Here is a 16,711-nt window from a genome sequence, read left to right as displayed (position 1 = left end):
AGAGAATGTGCCATATCTTTGGGAGCATAAAAACAACAGCATTTCCATTGTGCTGGGTGCATTTTACATTGAACTAGCTTTTATCTCCGTGATGGCAAGCCTGAAGCCAAGAAAAAAACATTACCCAGCTCCATCTCAGTGTTAGATTTGAGAGTGTGTTAACACTCAACTCACACTCTTAACAACTGAAAGTGATAGTAGAAGATGGAGAGAAGGAGGGCTCATTTGTAACACAGTCCTCTAGTGCCACATATGCCTCTGGAAGATACATGTGTATACATATCAAGCCATTGTTAGAGAAATATTTGTCCTTGGATGATCCAGCAGTGAAACTTGTTTCAGATGAGAAATGAGATCTATTCAATTCTTTCTCAAGCAGGATTTGAGAAAGAATTGATAATGTTTGATAATGTGCGTTTTGGGGAAGAATTCAAGGAAGTGCCTGGTGATCTTGTGAAACATCTTGTGAAACATCTTCATGACTTGTTGGTTTTCCACAATGTACTAGTGGAACTTAAGGGGGTCAGGATTTCATTCTTGGGCTGCAGCTCAGATCTTTCCTAGTCACTGTTCTTCCAAAATGAAGCAGTTACTGTTGAAGAAGAATTGCAAAATGGCAAAATAAGAGCAATTGTTTTTGAAGATAACCTCTGTATTGCTAAAGGACTTGGGCCATATTTGCACCCAGAATCAATCACTGTGGAGAGCAAGGAGCACTTGAAGGCATACCAAGTTTAAAATTTAGTGCTCCAAGGTTTCACCTGCAGAGTGGATGTGGAAAATATTCTCTTCCTTTGGGGTGCTGATAACCTCACTCATCTGTCATCTAAAAAGATGGTGGACTTCTTGGTGACTTGTTGTGAGATATTTTGCCAGATATTTCTGGCTATGAAAGAGAGCAAATGCTCATGTCATTCCTTACAGATCATCAGAAATGTGTGTGGACTGTGGACCATGTCAGCCCTGGTTTTGTACTTTCTGGTATGATAAGGGCTTGTGGAGCAGAGATGGCAGATCTTTCTTCTCAGCTGATTGACCTTGCTTCTGTGACCAGTAAAAACGTACAAACACTTGCTCAGGTAATAAACACTTGCAAACACCAAGAGGTTTGGATAAGTAAAGGGCAGGCAGCAGTAACAAGAATGGCACGTACCCAATTGACAGATAAAGGTTTGTTTGTGGGTGAAACACACTCAGTGAATCCAAGAGACTTTGTTCTACACAGTACTGATCCATACAGTATAGCCCATTTGTCTGCCATCCACTGTGACACTAATGGAATTTCAACTGTCTTCTCCAAGAGAAGACAGTAGAAATTCAGCTAATCAGTGTTTGCCTGCATTCATCAGATTACTTCCTGTGACCAGTTCTCAACTGATCTTTGGCAAGACAATGCACTGGAACAAGCATACATCACTGAATCACAAGCTCTGGATTTCAGTGGCATTGTCACAGCTGTTGGGAAAGATGTCAATAATCTGAGAGTTGGAGACCATATTGCTTCGTGTTACCCATTTGATGCCCCACAAAGACTGTAATTCCGGAAGCAGTGTGCCATAAAATTAAGACATATCCATTTCTGAAACAGACTCTACGTGTGTCTTATTTCATACTGGCGTGGGAGATCTTGCAAAGAATACTGTTTGAAGATAAAAAAGCAGCACAGAAAGTTGACTATTGTTTCCCCAAACTCTGCCTCTGCTCTGACGAAGGTTCTGGCTCTCACAGCAGCCAGGTCAGGCTGGAGTGTTTCCTCACAGTCACATTTCATGTATTGATGAGAGTCACGCATTCATTCTCTTGCCACCATTTGATGAGTCTTGGCAGGGGATGTGTGAGGCAGTGGTGGCCTTAAAAAACACATTATTTTTGTGTATAGCAGTCACATGTCACCCTCAGTCTCAGACAGATTGTTTACTCTGAAGAGCGAACACATTCATGTGCATAAACTCGATGTGGCTTATGTTCTCCAGAAAGCTTATCTACATGCACGAAGTAGGAATATCTGCAACTGGTTAAAATCATTAGGCTTTGATACAGGAGCTCTACCTCTAAGAAGGGATTTATATCTGTATTCAGACTCAAAAGTATCCTGGTCCAGTACAATTCCTGATTCCTATTTCACAACAAAGACAGTGCAGCAAATGGTTGTGGCCATGAAGAATCTTGTAGCCTGGCATCTGAAATCCCTTTGCTTGTAATGCCTAGACAACTCTTTAAACAAAGTTATGCTTATATGGTAACTGGTGGGCTGTCTGGTTTGGGTCTTCAGACAGTTAAGTTTCCATAGCCCCCTGGTACAGATGGAAAACCCAGTGACCTCATCCCAAAGGGGTCACTCTTCCCTTCCTCACTGCAGGACTGGCAGCAGGTCAGTGTCTTGTTCCAGCCGTGCCCTCCACTCCGCTGCATCCACCACCAGAAGCACCCTGCAGGCAAGCTGTGTTGCTCTGTCCATTGCTGTAAGTTCCCGCTCCGTCTCCTGATGCTTCTCACAGTAACGGCAGCCTGCTGCAGCACATAGGTGGCAAGAGAGGGCGTCTGCGTTAGAATGGCGCATCCCTGCTCTGTGAAGGCCTGGAGCTCCTCCAGCCAGCGAGCCACCTGCCCCTCTGGCTCCCTAAAAGACATCAGCCACTGGAGGGCGGCATGAATGATGTGCCACACAGGTAGTACTTAAAGTGTCTTACCCCTGCCACCACGGCCAGCAGCTCTCGTCGTGTGACACAGTAGCACCGCTCACTCTTATTCAGGACCCAGCTGAAGTACGCCACCACCTTCTCACTGTCCGACCCGATCTGCGACAACACAGCTCCCAGCCCCACATTACTTGCGTAAGTGTCCAGGACAAAAGACAGTGTGGGGTCAGGGGGGGGGCGAGGACCGGGGACAATCTGCGGAGCATGTTGAATGCCTGCTGACAGTCCTGGGTCCAGATGAAGTCACAGTCCTTCTGCAGCAGGCAGAAGAGTGGTGCAGCTATAGAAGAAAAGCCCTTCACAAACCTCCTGTAATAAGATGCCAGTCCTAGGGAGCTTTTGAGCTGTTTCTGGTCTGCTTGTGGCCCAGAAACTCCACCTCCCTCCTCATGAAGTGCCACTTGTCAGAGTGCAGCTTCAGGCCTGCAGCTGCCACTCTCCCCAACACTTGTCTCAGGGCATCCAGGGCAGCATCAAAGGAGCTCCCGTGTACCAGAAGGTCATCCAGGTAGACCAGACACCGTTGCCATGGGACACCAGCCAGCACACTGTCCATAAGCCTCTCGAAGGTAGCAGGAGAGTTGCAAAGACCAAAGCTCAGGACTTTGAACTGCCATAGTCCCCTGTTGGTGTAGAAGGCTGTCTTTGGTCTGGACTCAGGGGACAGTGGCACCTGCCAGTACCCACTTCGCAGGTCCAGGGTGGAGAACCAGGAGGATCCGGCTACTAAATCGAGAGACTCATCAATCCTGGGAAGGGGTAAGAGTCCTTTTTTGTCACTTTGTTGAGTGGTCTGTAGCCCATGCAGAAATGCATCCTTGGGTTGTTTTTCTTAGGCACCATCACCAAAGTGGAGGCCCGTGGGCTGTCAGATGGCTCTATGATGCCTTCCGTCATCATTCCACACAACTCTCTGTCAGCAGCCTCCTGATGAGCCAGGGGCAGGCGGCGGGGCCCACTTTAATAGGCTGGGCATCCCCGGTCTCAATGACATGCTCTGCCAAGTGTGTCAAGCCAACATCACTTTCTTTCAGGGCAAAAATGTCTCTAAACTCTTTTAGTACCTGCCATAGACTCTCTTGTTGCTGTGGAGTCAGCGCCTCACAGTTCTTTGACCAGATGCACCTCACTGCTGAGAGCCTCTCCTCCTCCTCCGCTTGCTGCTCTGCTGGCGGGTATGCAGGGGTCTCTGAGGTGGAGGTGGACGCTGTGGCAGATGCCAGTCAGACCGAGGGAGGAATAAGCTGCACCCTCTTCCTGTCAGGGAGTATTAGGAAGCCTTTGCCCAAGTCCAGTACAGCACCAATGGCTCGCAAAAAGTCCAGCCCAAGGATGCAGGTGTTCTGCAGCCACCCAGGCAGCATAAGGCACACCGAGGTCTCCCACCTTCAACTGGAACACTCCCCTCCCTCTAATCGGGGCCACGTCACCGGTGACAGTCTTAAGTCGCACATTAGTTGGCTGCACAGCAGCTCCGGTTGGGACGACATCTGTACAGGCTGTACAGGACACCCCTGGAATCGTCACCGGAACGTGGTAAAAGTCGCCAACCTGGGTCCAGCCCACAGCAACGACTGCACTGGGTGGAAATGGCGCTGGTGTGGGGATGTCGTTCTCCCTGGCCCGTGTACTCCCACCTACAAGGGCCCTTGGGTGTTTCCCTGCACCGCTGCAAGCTTGGGGCACTGCCTGATGAAGTGTCCGACTTGTCCACATCCCCAGCAGCTCAGCTGTCTGGACCAAACTGCACAGGCCCGCTGGCATCTCCGTCTGCTCCACGGGCGCTGACATAGTTCTCACCACATGTGTGTCATCAGCTCCCCCAGAGGATCCTTCTAGCATCTCCCTCTCCGACGCTAACTCCAGGGCTGCACTGAGTGTGGCCGGTCGAGCAAGCTGAGTTTGCATATGGAGCTCTTTAGGGCTCAGGGCCTGCAGGAACTGGTCCTGAGCTAATTCCGCCTGCACTGAAGGTGGCATGCTGTCATACGCCCTCCTGCAAAGAGACTCGACTTCATGGGCCTAAATGCGAAGGGGCTCCCCTGGCAATCTGCATCTGTTCTGGAACTCCGACCTCAGCAGCACCGGCTGGTTATACTGCCCGAAACGTCTGTGAAGTGCCCCAACCAGAGCAGTATAATCGCCCCTTTGCTCCTCGGTCAGCAGCAGCAGGCATGCAGCTGCATCCTCTCACAGACACTCTCCCCGGGGAAAGTGCTCTGGTACAACACACTCTCTTCAGCCCCGGACAGTCACAACAACAACAAGGACCCCCCCTCCCCTTCCTGCACACACTAACTCCCTTTTTCACTGCAGCACAACCAAACATGTATCTTAAAGAAATAACAACAGTGTGCAGAGATAGCCAGGGGAGTGAGTGGGTCAACGCTCAGGGCACAGAGACTAAGTTGGCCTTAAACACACCATTTATTTCCATGGAAACACTGACACAACCAGAATTACAAATACAGTTTAAAATCCTCCTATACAATAAAAAGAGTGTTCTCAATACGCTAAAAACCCTGCCGGCACAACCAGTTCCTTGGTCTTTGAAGTGTTGAGTTGCAGGTGGTTTGTGTGACTCCATGTGATGAAGTTCGTCACCAGACTTCTGTACTCCTCTTCCTGATTATCCCAGATACACCCCATGATGGCCGTGTCGTCTGCAAACTTCTGAATATGGCATAATTCAGAGTTGTAGCAGAAGTCAGAGGTGTACAGGGTGAAGAGAAGAGGGGACAGCACAGTTCCCTGTGGTGCTCCTGTGCTGCTGACCACAGTGTCAGACGTGATGTCCTTCAGCCTGATGTACTGTGATCTTTCAGTGAGGTAGTCGGAGATCCAAGCGACCAGGCAGGGGTCCACCTGCATCCTGTTCAGTTTTTCCTGGAGCATACAGGGCTGGATGGTATTAAAGGCACTGGAAAAGTCAAGAAACAGGATCCTGACTGTGCCTTTTCCCCCGTCCAGGTGTGAGTGGGCTCTATGTAGGAGGTACAGGATGGCATTATCCACTCTGACATCCGCCTTGTATGCGAACTGTAGTGGGTCCTGGGCATGTTGTACCTGTGGTTGGAGGAGGTTGAGGAAGAGCCGCTCTAGAGTCTTCATAAGATGTGACGTCAGTGCCACCGGTCGGAAGTCATTCAGCTCATTGGGCCGATTCCTTTTGGGGAACGGGACGATGCAGGATATCTTCCATAGGGCGGGCACTCTCCCCAGTCGCAGACTGAGATTGAAGACTCGTTGTAGCGGCCCCCCAAGTTCAGCAGCACACGCCTTTAGCATCCTAGGACACACCTTGTCTGGGCCTGCTGCCGTTCTGGGGCGAAGCTTCCTCAGTTGTCTCCTGACCTGATCCACTGTGACACTGGGAGATGATTGGAAGGAGGGGGGGAATGTCCTGCTGTTGAGAGAGGGGTTGGAGGAGGGGGGTGTCATAGTGTCAGGAAGGGGGGAAGCGAGGGAGGTAGGAGAGTGGGAGGGGCTCTGTAGTAAAGGTGAGGGTGGGGGTTGTGGGCTGGTCAAACCTGTTGAAGAAGTTGTTGAGTTCGTTTGCCTTCTCCACAGTCCCCCCCACTGTGATGTTCTTGGTGTTGTGGACTGTGATGGTTTTCACACCATTCCAGACCGCACTCATATTGTTCCTCTCCAACTTCTGCTCCACCTTCCTCCTGTAGGTGTCCTTTGCTTCCCTCAGGCAGCGTTTCACCTCCCGCTGTGCTGCTTTCATCTCCTCCTTCACTTTGCTCCTGAAAGCCTTCTTCTTCATGTTGAGGACAGCTTTGACTTCCTGTGTTACCCACGGTTTGTTATTAGGATAACACTGTACCGTCTTAGCAGGGGTGACCGTGTCCACACAAAAGTTGAAGTTGTCCGTCAGACAGTGTGTCGCCCCCTCTATGTCCTCACCATGTGGGCTCAGAAGCACATCCCAGTCTGTGGTGTCATAGCAGTCTCTCAGAGCATCCTCCTTTTCTGGGGTCCATCTCCTGATGGAGCGTGTTGTGACAGGCTGCCTTAGGACGAGGGGTGTCTATTGTGGCTGTAAGTAAACCAGGTTGTGGTCTGACTTCCCTAGTGGGTGGAGGGGGGTGGCTCTGTATGCATCTCTCACATTGGCATACAGTAGGTCAATTGTCCTGTTGCTCCTTGTGGGACAATTCACAAACTGGTGAAAAGCAGCCAGAGTAGAATCCAGTGTGGTATGATTAAAGTCTCCAGATATAATAATGAAAGCCTCGGGGTTTTGTGTCTGCAGTCTTGCTGTAACTGTGTGTATTTTCTTACAGGCAGCTGCTGCGTCGGCCCTCGGAGGGATGTAAACACACACACAGATCACATGACTGAACTCCCGAGGTAGATAATATGGCCGCAAGCTAACGGCTAGCAGCTCCAGGTCTGGACGGCATACCAAAACTTTAACAGAGACGTGTCCAGAGTTGCAGTGTCTGTTGTTAACGTAGACAATGAGTCCCCCACCTCTGCTTTTTCTGCTGGCCTGCGTGTCCCTATCGGCTCTCACGGATGTGAAACCGCATAGGTCTACGTTAGCCTGTGGCGTTAGCTCGGTTAGCCACGTCTCCGTGAAGATAAACAAACTGCACTCACGGTATAGTCGGTGTTTGTTCAGAGCACACAGTTCATCCATTTTATTCTGTAGCGAGTTCACGTTGCCCATTATCACTGTCGGGATTGATGGTTTGAATCGCCTCCGGTGATCCGCTTTCCTCGCTCCAGCCTTGCAGCCTCTGTAGCTCCTCTTTATCTCAGCCGGGATGTTGTGTCACATGCCGGTCTGTTCCTTTGTTCTTAGTGCCAGCAGCTCCGCTCTCGAATAGATGACGGAGCTGGTTCCAGAAGTTTTAAAAAGTGCATTATCCTTCTTGTATCGCTATATCTAAGAGGTAGAAGTAGAGTAACTAGAGGAAGGTGAAATAAAGTTTGAAAGCCTAGTCTAAAAAAGTTAAAAGTTAAGAAAAGGTGCGGTGTTGCAGAGCTACTTGGAAAGGCTGCCGTCACTCCAGCGCCATGTTGATAGCTTTAGACATATATTATTAGAATATAATGTGTTAAATTTGCTTAGATGAGAGGGTCCAGCAGTAGATCAGAGGAATAGGGAAGGATTTGTCTGTGTGTTTCAGTTGGTTTAGTTTTAGGCTTGAGAGTGTGTGTAATTGTGTAGAGGGAAAGGAATTTATGGACACTGGGGGTCTGCCTGTCATAAAAGGAGACAGGAAGCTACAGTTGGAGGATGCTGATGCTGATGCTTGCGCCTTTAATAAAAACTCATAATTGTCATAACTTAGAAGTAGAAGTAACTTAGAAGTAGGTATATACATATGTGTATATATATATATATAGAGAGAGAGAGATATACATATAGATATATGTAGGGAGAGGGAGAGAGAGAGAGAGAGAGCATCATATATGTGTTTTATTCTTTATTCCACAGAGTTAAGCATTAAAGAGTGAAAAATTTAAATAAGGTACACCCAGACATGATTAGACATTAGAGACATTAAACCTCTCTGACTTGCTGAGGGGGAGGGGTGCCTCATTTGTAGTGGCACCCCTCACTCTCAGGGCCTGTCTCAATATGCGTACTTGTGCGTACTTGCGTTCTCATGTACTCGTGATACGTCATCAGTCGGAGACCAAGTACTGTTCCAATTCAAAGTACGCATCAAGCCGAGAACGCAAAAAAGTCCCAGATGTGTTCTCGCTCCGCCTGTTTTATCGAGCATGCATCGGTGGTGACTTGTGTGGACTTGGTACAGCTAAATATCCCAGAATGCATTTCGTCCAAAACTCAAACGCGGCAATGGCGGACGAGCGGGGCTAAAAACCTTTAAATATTACTCTTTCTGGGTCACAAAATAAACTTTTAAGTTATTTTCAAGCGAGAATGTAGCTGTGTAAACTTCAAATATCGGCTTGATTTATCAAGATATCATATATTTCCAAACGTGCTCCGACGTTTTCGGAGACGCCTGTGACCCGCCAGCTCCATAGCAGACAGCGAGGTCAAGGATCACTAGAGCCGGCGAGAACAGCGGACTCCCGGCACATCGTTTTCATCCCCCCCCGCGGTCTTTTCGCTACTCAGGTTAAACAAACCCCAAACCCCAGCAGCTGTCTGTTGTATTGAGTGTCCACTACAATAAAAATAAAAGCGTTCTAACATCTTACCTGCTTGTTTTTATTAAGGCATACATGTACACTATTTTTATTAATAGAGATTTCGCTACTGAGGTTAAACATGATATATGAGTAACTTAGATCACTTCTAAATGTTAATGTTTGGTTTATTTCAGTGTTTTATTTGTTCCTGAGTAAATCGGTTCGGCTGTGATTAAAGTTAAGCTTCATAACATATTACTCACAGTTAAATTAAGAGGGGACGGCAGTAAAAACTCCGGACCTGTGACATCATCAAGTACGCTGGTGTTCCAATTGTACAGATTGCGAGTCCGTCCTTGCGTTCTTGGCAAGTCCGTACTCCCGTGCGGTCTTGGCAAGCCCGGTCTCGCCGAGAACGCGAGTACGTACTCGCGTACTTAGAATTGAGAAAGGGCCTCTCTCTCTCTCTTTCGCTATATATATATATATAAAAACTAACACCCAGCATGCCCCTGCAGGCGGTTTATCCTTCAAGCTCGGGTCCTCTACCAGAGGCCTGGGAGCTTGAGGGTCCTGCGCAGTATCTTAGCTGTTCCCAGGACTGCGCTCTTCTGGACAGAGATCTCCGATGTTGTTCCCGGGATCTGCTGCAGCCACTCGCCTAGCTTGGGAGTCACCGCACCTAGTGCTCCGATTACCACGGGGACCACCGTTACCTTCACCCTCCACATCCTCTCGAGCTCTTCTCTGAGCCCTTGGTATTTTTCCAGCTTCTCGTGTTCCTTCTTCCTGATGTCATTCGGAACCGCGACATCGATCACTACGGCCGTCTTCTTCTGTTTGTCTACCACCACTATGTCCGGTTGGTTAGCCACCACCATTTTGTCTGTCTGTATCTGGAAGTCCCACAGGATCTTAGCTCGGTCATTCTCCACCACCCTTGGGGGCGTCTCCCATTTTGACCTCGGAACTTCCAGGCCATATTCAGCACAGATGTTTCTGTATACTATGCCGGCCACTTGGTTATGGCGTTCCATGTATGCCCTGCCTGCTAGCATCTTGCACCCTGCTGTTATGTGCTGGATTGTCTCAGGGGCACCTTTACACAGCCTGCACCTGCATGGGGTCTTGCCTGGTGTGATAGATCCCAGCCTCTATGGATCTTGTACTCAGAGCTTGTTCTTGTGCTGCCATGATTAGTGCCTCTGTGCTGTCTTTCAGTCCAGCTTTGTCCAGCCACTGGTAGGATTTCTGGATATCAGCCACCTCCTCTATCTGCCGGTGGTACATACCGTGCAGGAGCCTGTCCTTCCATGATGGTTTCTCGTCTCCCTCCTCTTTCTTGGGTTTCTGCTGCCTGAGGTACTCACTGAACACTCGGTCAGTTGGGGCCATCTTCCCAATGTATTCTTGGATGTTCATTGTCTCATCCTAGACTGTGGTGCTGACACTCACCAGTCCCCGGCCCCCTTCCTTCCGCTTAGCGTACAGCCTCAGGGTGCTGGACTTGGGGTGAAACCCTCCATGCATGGTAAGAAGCTTTCTTGTCTTTATGTCAGTGGCTTCTATCTCCTCCTTTGGCCAACTTATTATACCAGCTGGGTACCTGATCACGGGCAGGGCGTAGGTGTTGATAGCCCGGATCTTGTTCTTACCGTTCAGCTGACTCCTCAGGACTTGCCTGACCCTCTGCAGGTACTTGGTGGTTGCAGCTTTCCTAGCTGCCTCTTCATGGTTCCCATTCGCCTGCGGGATCCCCAGGTACTTGTAACTCTCCTCTGTGTCTGCAATGTTGCCTTCTGGTAGCTCGATCCCCTCAGTTCTGACTACCTTCCCTCTCTTTGTTACCAGCCGACTACACTTCTCCAGCCCGAATGACATCCCGATGTCATTGCTGTATATCCTGGTAGTGTGGATCAGTGAATCGATGTCTTGTTCACTCTTGGCATGCAGCTTGATGTCATCCATGTACAGGAGGTGGCTGACAACTGCTCCGTTCCGTAGTCGGTATCCGTAGCCAGTCTTGTTAATGATTGCACTGAGGGGGTTCAGGCCTATGCAGAACAGCAGTGGGGACAGAGCATCTCCTTGGTAGATCCCGCACTTGATGGTGACTTGTGCTATGGGCTTGGGTTGGCCTCTAGTGTTGTATACATCCTCATTGAGTTCCTGATGAAGGCTCTTAGGGTCCTGTTGATCTTGTACAATTCTAGGCATTCCAGTATCCAGCTGTGGGGCATTGAGTCATAGGCCTTCTTGTAATCAATCCAGGCAGTGCACAGGTTGGTCAGCCTGGTCTTGCAGTCTCGGCTGACTGTCCTGTCTACCAGTAGCTGGTGTTTTGCGCCTCTGGTATTCTGGCCAATCACTTTCTGTGCCCCGCTCATGTATTGAGCCATGTGCCTGTTCATCTTAGCCGATATGATGCCTGACAGGAGCTTCCATGTAGTACTGAGGCAGGTTATTGGTCGGTAGTTGGATGGGACCGGTCCTTCTTGGGGTCCTTGGGGATCAGGACCGTCCGACCTTGGTTAGCCATTCCGGTGTCTCTCGTCAACTAGCAGCTGGTTCATTTGTGCTGCCAGGCGCCTTGTGGAGTGCAGTCAGCTTCTTCAGCCAGTAGGCGTGAACCATGTCGGGGCCTGGTGCTGTCCAACTCTTCATACTAGAGGCCCTTGCTTTGATGTCTGCCACCGTGATGGTTACTGGACCCTGTTCAGGGAGCTTGCTATGGTCTGCCCTCAGATCCACTAGCCACTGAGCATTGCTGTTATGGGTTGCGTCCTTCTCCCATATGCTCTTCCAGTATTGCTCCGTCTCCAGCCTTGGTGGTGCTGTTCTCTTATTGTTCCCTTGCCACTGAGAGTACACCTTTGCTGGTTCTGTGGAGAACAGCTGGTTTATTCTCCTGCCTTCTATCTCTCTGGTGTACCTCCTCAAGTGGCTGGCCAAGGCTGTGAGTCTTTGCTTGCCAGTTTCCAAGGCCTCAGGTATGGACAGCTTGCTGTATTTTTGATGCACCTTCTTTGTCGCACCTTTCTGCAACTCCGTTAGTTGGCTAACGTTCCTCCGTGCTACTTTGATCTTGCCCTCTAGCCTCCTTCTCCATGGAGGGTACTGCTCCTTGTGGCTGTTCAACTTATAGCCAAGCATCTCACTGATCACTGCTGCCGTATTGTAGATCAGCTTGTTAGTCTCGGTAAGCGTGGCTGTAGGTATCATCCGTAGTGCTGCATTAACATCATCTAGCAGACCTTCTGAGGGTACTTCACGTACGCATATATATATATGTATAATCTGGGACCACAGGAGGACAATGAACTTTTCCATATGACAGCGGTTCCAAAACTTTTTTTGCTAGGCCCCCCTTTGTTTAACGAGAAAAATGTTCATGCCCGTTCATTTTTGAAAACGCAGCTGTTTCTATGCGTTTGGACCTTTCGTCCACACGTAAACGGCGTTTCGAATCACCGAAAACTGAGATTTTTTAAAACTCCTTTGTTGCGTTTACATGTGGACGAAGAATACAGAGTTTGTCATGCAACATCAAAGGTATGTGCCTTTTTTCACGTCATGCTGTGTGCCACATTATTGTTTACATGAGATGAATTGCAGAATGGCAGATAGAGACAAAATACTGTTAATCTGACTATCTTCAGGTTTTACACCCGTACATATACAAACGCAGTTACTGTCCATCCATTTAGAAAGGCAGCGGCGTCACGGTATAATTATTTTACGTGTAGTTGTTTTTTTCCTGTGTAATAATATTCAACATTGCTATCAATACATTTTTCAAAAAATGCCTCTCTGTGCAAAATGGGTTCAAAAGCATAAACAGCTGCAGGGCTCGCAAAATTTCAAAATCTCTGGTAGCCCTTCGGGCAGGCACTCTTCAGTTTTTGGTAGCCCAAAATAATTTTAAGTAGCCCGAATAAAAAAGAGAGCAATTTTTTAATGTTTTGTTTCCTTTACAATATTATACATTAAAGTATAATATTGTAAAGGAAACAAAAATTAATCAGAAAATTGTTAAAATACAAATCACAGCAACTGTATAAAAATTACAATCATCAACTCAAATACTTGGTTCTAATTGAACAGAAATTTCTATGAACTTGTAAGAACTGTGTAGAACATGAATCAGTCTGTGTCAGATCCTGAATCTGAAATTTCCACTGAAGTCAAGGGTAAGGGGTAAGTGGAACCAAGATCGAGGCCATTTGCTTTTTGAAGTTTGCAAAGACTGCTAAATTTTGCCAATGGTAGTTCAGTCTTTGCAACATAGTACACTTTTGAAAGATTTTTCAGGACTTCTTCTTGTGCTTGGTTTATTTTTAGTATGTTTTTTGCAATTGGTGTTTGTTCTGGGAAAGATACTGCAGACTGAGCAATAATGCATTTCTTGCATTTCTCATGGGTTCTGATGGGGTCTTTCTTAAAATTACTGGTCCCAGTAACAAAGGCGCTTGGCGACTGAGATATCGAGGGAAACTCACGACACACCTGGCAGAACATCATGTTATTTAGCTCGTCATATTCCAGCCACATCAATTCTTTTGTCCATGAAACCAAAAAAGCTGCGCTTTCTTTTTGCCTCATAGTCTGATTTGTCATAACTTTTCCGTTTTGTGGTAGGTTTTTATTTGGCTGTCCCTTCTTCACCCTGACCTGTCTTATTTGGCTCAGCAGAACTAAAATACCTGTGTAAATTCTGCTGCTTTTACACACGCATCTCTGCGCAATCAACCTCTCACATGTTTAAGCTTGCTGTGGGAGATTTCACTTGTCAGGTTTGAATAGTAAGCTAATGAGTGATAAGACGATGTCAGAGGAATTGGTGCGCAATTAATCGTCACTCACCAATCAGTGCTGCCACTCTCTACACACCGTTCGCGCGATCGCAAAGTGAAAGTGAAAGCAAAAACCAAGCGCAAATTCAAACGCGATTTCAATATGTCACATATTGACAGAGGCTCATCGATGCCAATGACATAATTACTCAGCTACATTTGCGAAGGAAAATGCAAAAGCATTGACACATATTTTTCCTTCCTATGACAGCCCGACGGGCAGGGCTGAGATAGATTTTGGTAGCCCGACTGGAAAAATCGCTAGCCCCGGGACGTTGGGCTAGCGATTTTGCGAGCCCTGAGCTGTGGGATACTGTTTGTCCGTGATTTCAACCGGGGGAACAAATCATGGCAGGAACGGCCTGATGTTATTTGTATCCCACTGTAACTTTACTGTATAAAGAGCTAACATCTCCAAAACGTCAGGAGTAGTTAGTTATTACAACAAGTGTTTGTGAACTAAAAATCAAGAATGTGTGATACTGTTTGCCCGTGATTTGGAGAGCTCAGCGCGTGCTCCCGACGAAGGGAAAAGCAATTATGCAGGGGAGACCTACCTTGGCACTTGTGCAGGTGAAACCAAAGGGCAGACATGCTTCACTATATTTTCTAGTCTTTGGCTTAGAATGAAGTTGGTATGGAAACATATTCAGCGATGCTTCATCTCCTGCTTTGCGTTTGTGTGGGAGCCCCGTGCTAGCAGTGTACAAGTGTTACGTGCGTGTGTTGTTGGTTTGTTTGTTTCTTAATGTTTGTATGCTAATTCACCTGTGCAGGGGCTCGGCTGTGATTGGTGGACGGAAGGAACGGCCTGATGTAACTGGCTCCGGCTGTGGACGTAATCTATAAAGGACGATTGAAGAGCCGCGGTGTGGGGGTGTGTGGAAAACTTCCCGTGCACTTGCCGCAGGTCCAGATGGAGCGGCCACAGTTATAGTTACCTAATTAAATTCGGCTGTGTGTGTGAAGTGCGGAGCAAGTAAGGGTGAGCTGCCGATTATTTTGGGAAGCCTCGTTTTCTCCTGTGTTGTTAGACCAGGGAGGTCAGACTGTGTCATTTCTTTGTTTATTTTCTTGAAGAGGTAAAAGGGGAACCGAAACCTAGGTTGGGTTTTGTTTGTTGTGTTGGCCTTAGCTCACCCTGAAATCATACACTCCCACTACCGTTGTACTGGGCGCCATTGCTGTGAATAAATTATACTTAAAAGTACGATGCTGTGGCTATGTCTGTTTGGGCATGGGAAGTCGCGGGGCACCCCGCTCTTGTTATGGTCATTCCGAGCCGGGTCGTAACATGATTTGGGGGCTCGTCCGTTTTGTCTGTTTTTTTCTGGCTGGTTTTGTGGTCTGTGGTTTGTTCAGTTGGCATTTCTTTTGTGTGGGGGGGACATGGGGTGTGTGTGTATGTGAGAGGATGGTTTTCTTTAGATGACTTTGTTACCTCGCCTTCCCGGGCTAAGATAGAGTTGTGTAGAAAGGCGGATTTGCTTATTATAGCAAGTTTTTTTGATATTAAAGTGTCCTACAATGCCCGTAAAGTGGAGGTGAAGGTTGCTTTGTGTGCAGGTTTGGTGGAGCAGGGCATTCTCCCTTCCCCGCAGGCAGCTGTAAAGCAGCCTGGTAGGGGCGGCGTGGAGGTGGCGCTGGAGGCTGAGCCGGATGCCACAGGGCCTGCTAATGTGCTCCCGGCTGAGGTGGAGCCTGGTGCGGCTGAGGTGGAGTCGGATGTGGCTGAGGTGGAGTCAGGGGCGGCTGAGGAGCCTCAGGCAGTAGGGTCTATGGAGGACCTCCGTTTGACCCTCCGTATTAGGGAGGTGGAGGTTCGCGCTAAGGAGCTTGAAGTGCAAGCTATGCACCTCCGTGTTAGAGCTTTGGAGTTGGAGCGCAAGCCCGCCGCTGTCTCAACACCTGTTTCCGCTGCCTCCACACCTGTCTCGAGTCGCCCTGACACATCCACAGTTACTTCAACAAGTTTTGACATCACCAAACATGGTACACTAGTACCTCCGTTTCAGGAGGCTGAGGTTGATTCCTATTTCAGTGCTTTTGAGTGTATAGCAGCTGCATTGAATTGGCCTAAGGAGTTTTGGGCGCTGCTACTCCAGTGTAAGTTAATCGGCAAGGCTCAAGAAGTATGTACTAGCCTTTCCGTTAACGACAGCCTCCAATATGATATTGTGAAAAAATCCATTCTGCGCGCGTATGAATTAGTTCCTGAGGCTTACCGTCAGAAATTTCGTAAAAGTGAAAAGACTGCTGATCAAACGTTTGTGGAATTTGCCCGTGAGAAACATCGCTTGTTTGAACGCTGGATGCAAGCCAGCAAAGAGAAGGATATTGAGGGATTGAAGGAATTGGTAATTTTAGAAGAATTTAAGAAGTGTCTCCCGGATCAGTTAGTAGTTTATTTAAATGAGCAGAAAGTGACGTCCCTGGCAAAAGCAGCAGTTTTAGCGGACGAATTTACCCTCACACATAAAACCACTTTTCCACGTGAGGCAGTACGAGAAGTGAGGGGAGGGCAGGAAAAGAGACAAAAATCTCCTAAACAGACCCGAAGGGCGAGACAGGAGGAAACTGAAAGGCGGGAATGTTTTTATTGCCGTGAGTCTGGTCACCTGATTGCCAGTTGTCCTGCACTGCAGAAGAGGGAGCAGCGCAGAGGGTCTAAGGGACCCGTGGGGCTCATTACAGTAGTTTCCCCACCTATATGTCCCGATCGGATACAGGGGTGTGACCCAGAAATGGAGGGGGAGTCATGTTTTAAACCATTTCTTTCCCAAGGCTTCGTTTCGGTAACAGGAGAAGAGAAGGACAGGGTCCCTATCACTATTCTCCGAGACACCGGAGCACATCAATCTTTTATGTTAGATGATGTGTTGCCACTGTCGGATAAAACCGCCTGCCACACGGATGTGTTGGTGTGGGGAATTGAAATGAGTGTTCTACATGCGCCACTCCACAGCATATATTTACACTCACCAATTACAACCGGACCTGTGAAAGTCGCTGTACGACGACAGTTGCCGTTTAAAG

At 48.1% G+C, this 16,711-nt stretch overlaps 1 pseudogene; it reads left to right on the top strand.

Annotated features, from left to right (window-relative positions):
* The first annotated feature begins 399 nt into the window (after positions 1-399).
* On the top strand, positions 400-2,290 carry LOC120441830 (annotated as a pseudogene).
* The last annotated feature ends 14,421 nt before the right edge of the window (positions 2,291-16,711 follow it).

Source organism: Oreochromis aureus, linkage group 9, assembly GCF_013358895.1.
Source record: "Oreochromis aureus strain Israel breed Guangdong linkage group 9, ZZ_aureus, whole genome shotgun sequence".
NCBI classification, from domain to species: Eukaryota; Metazoa; Chordata; class Actinopteri; order Cichliformes; family Cichlidae; genus Oreochromis; species Oreochromis aureus.
This window is presented reverse-complemented; position numbering and strand designations above follow the sequence as displayed.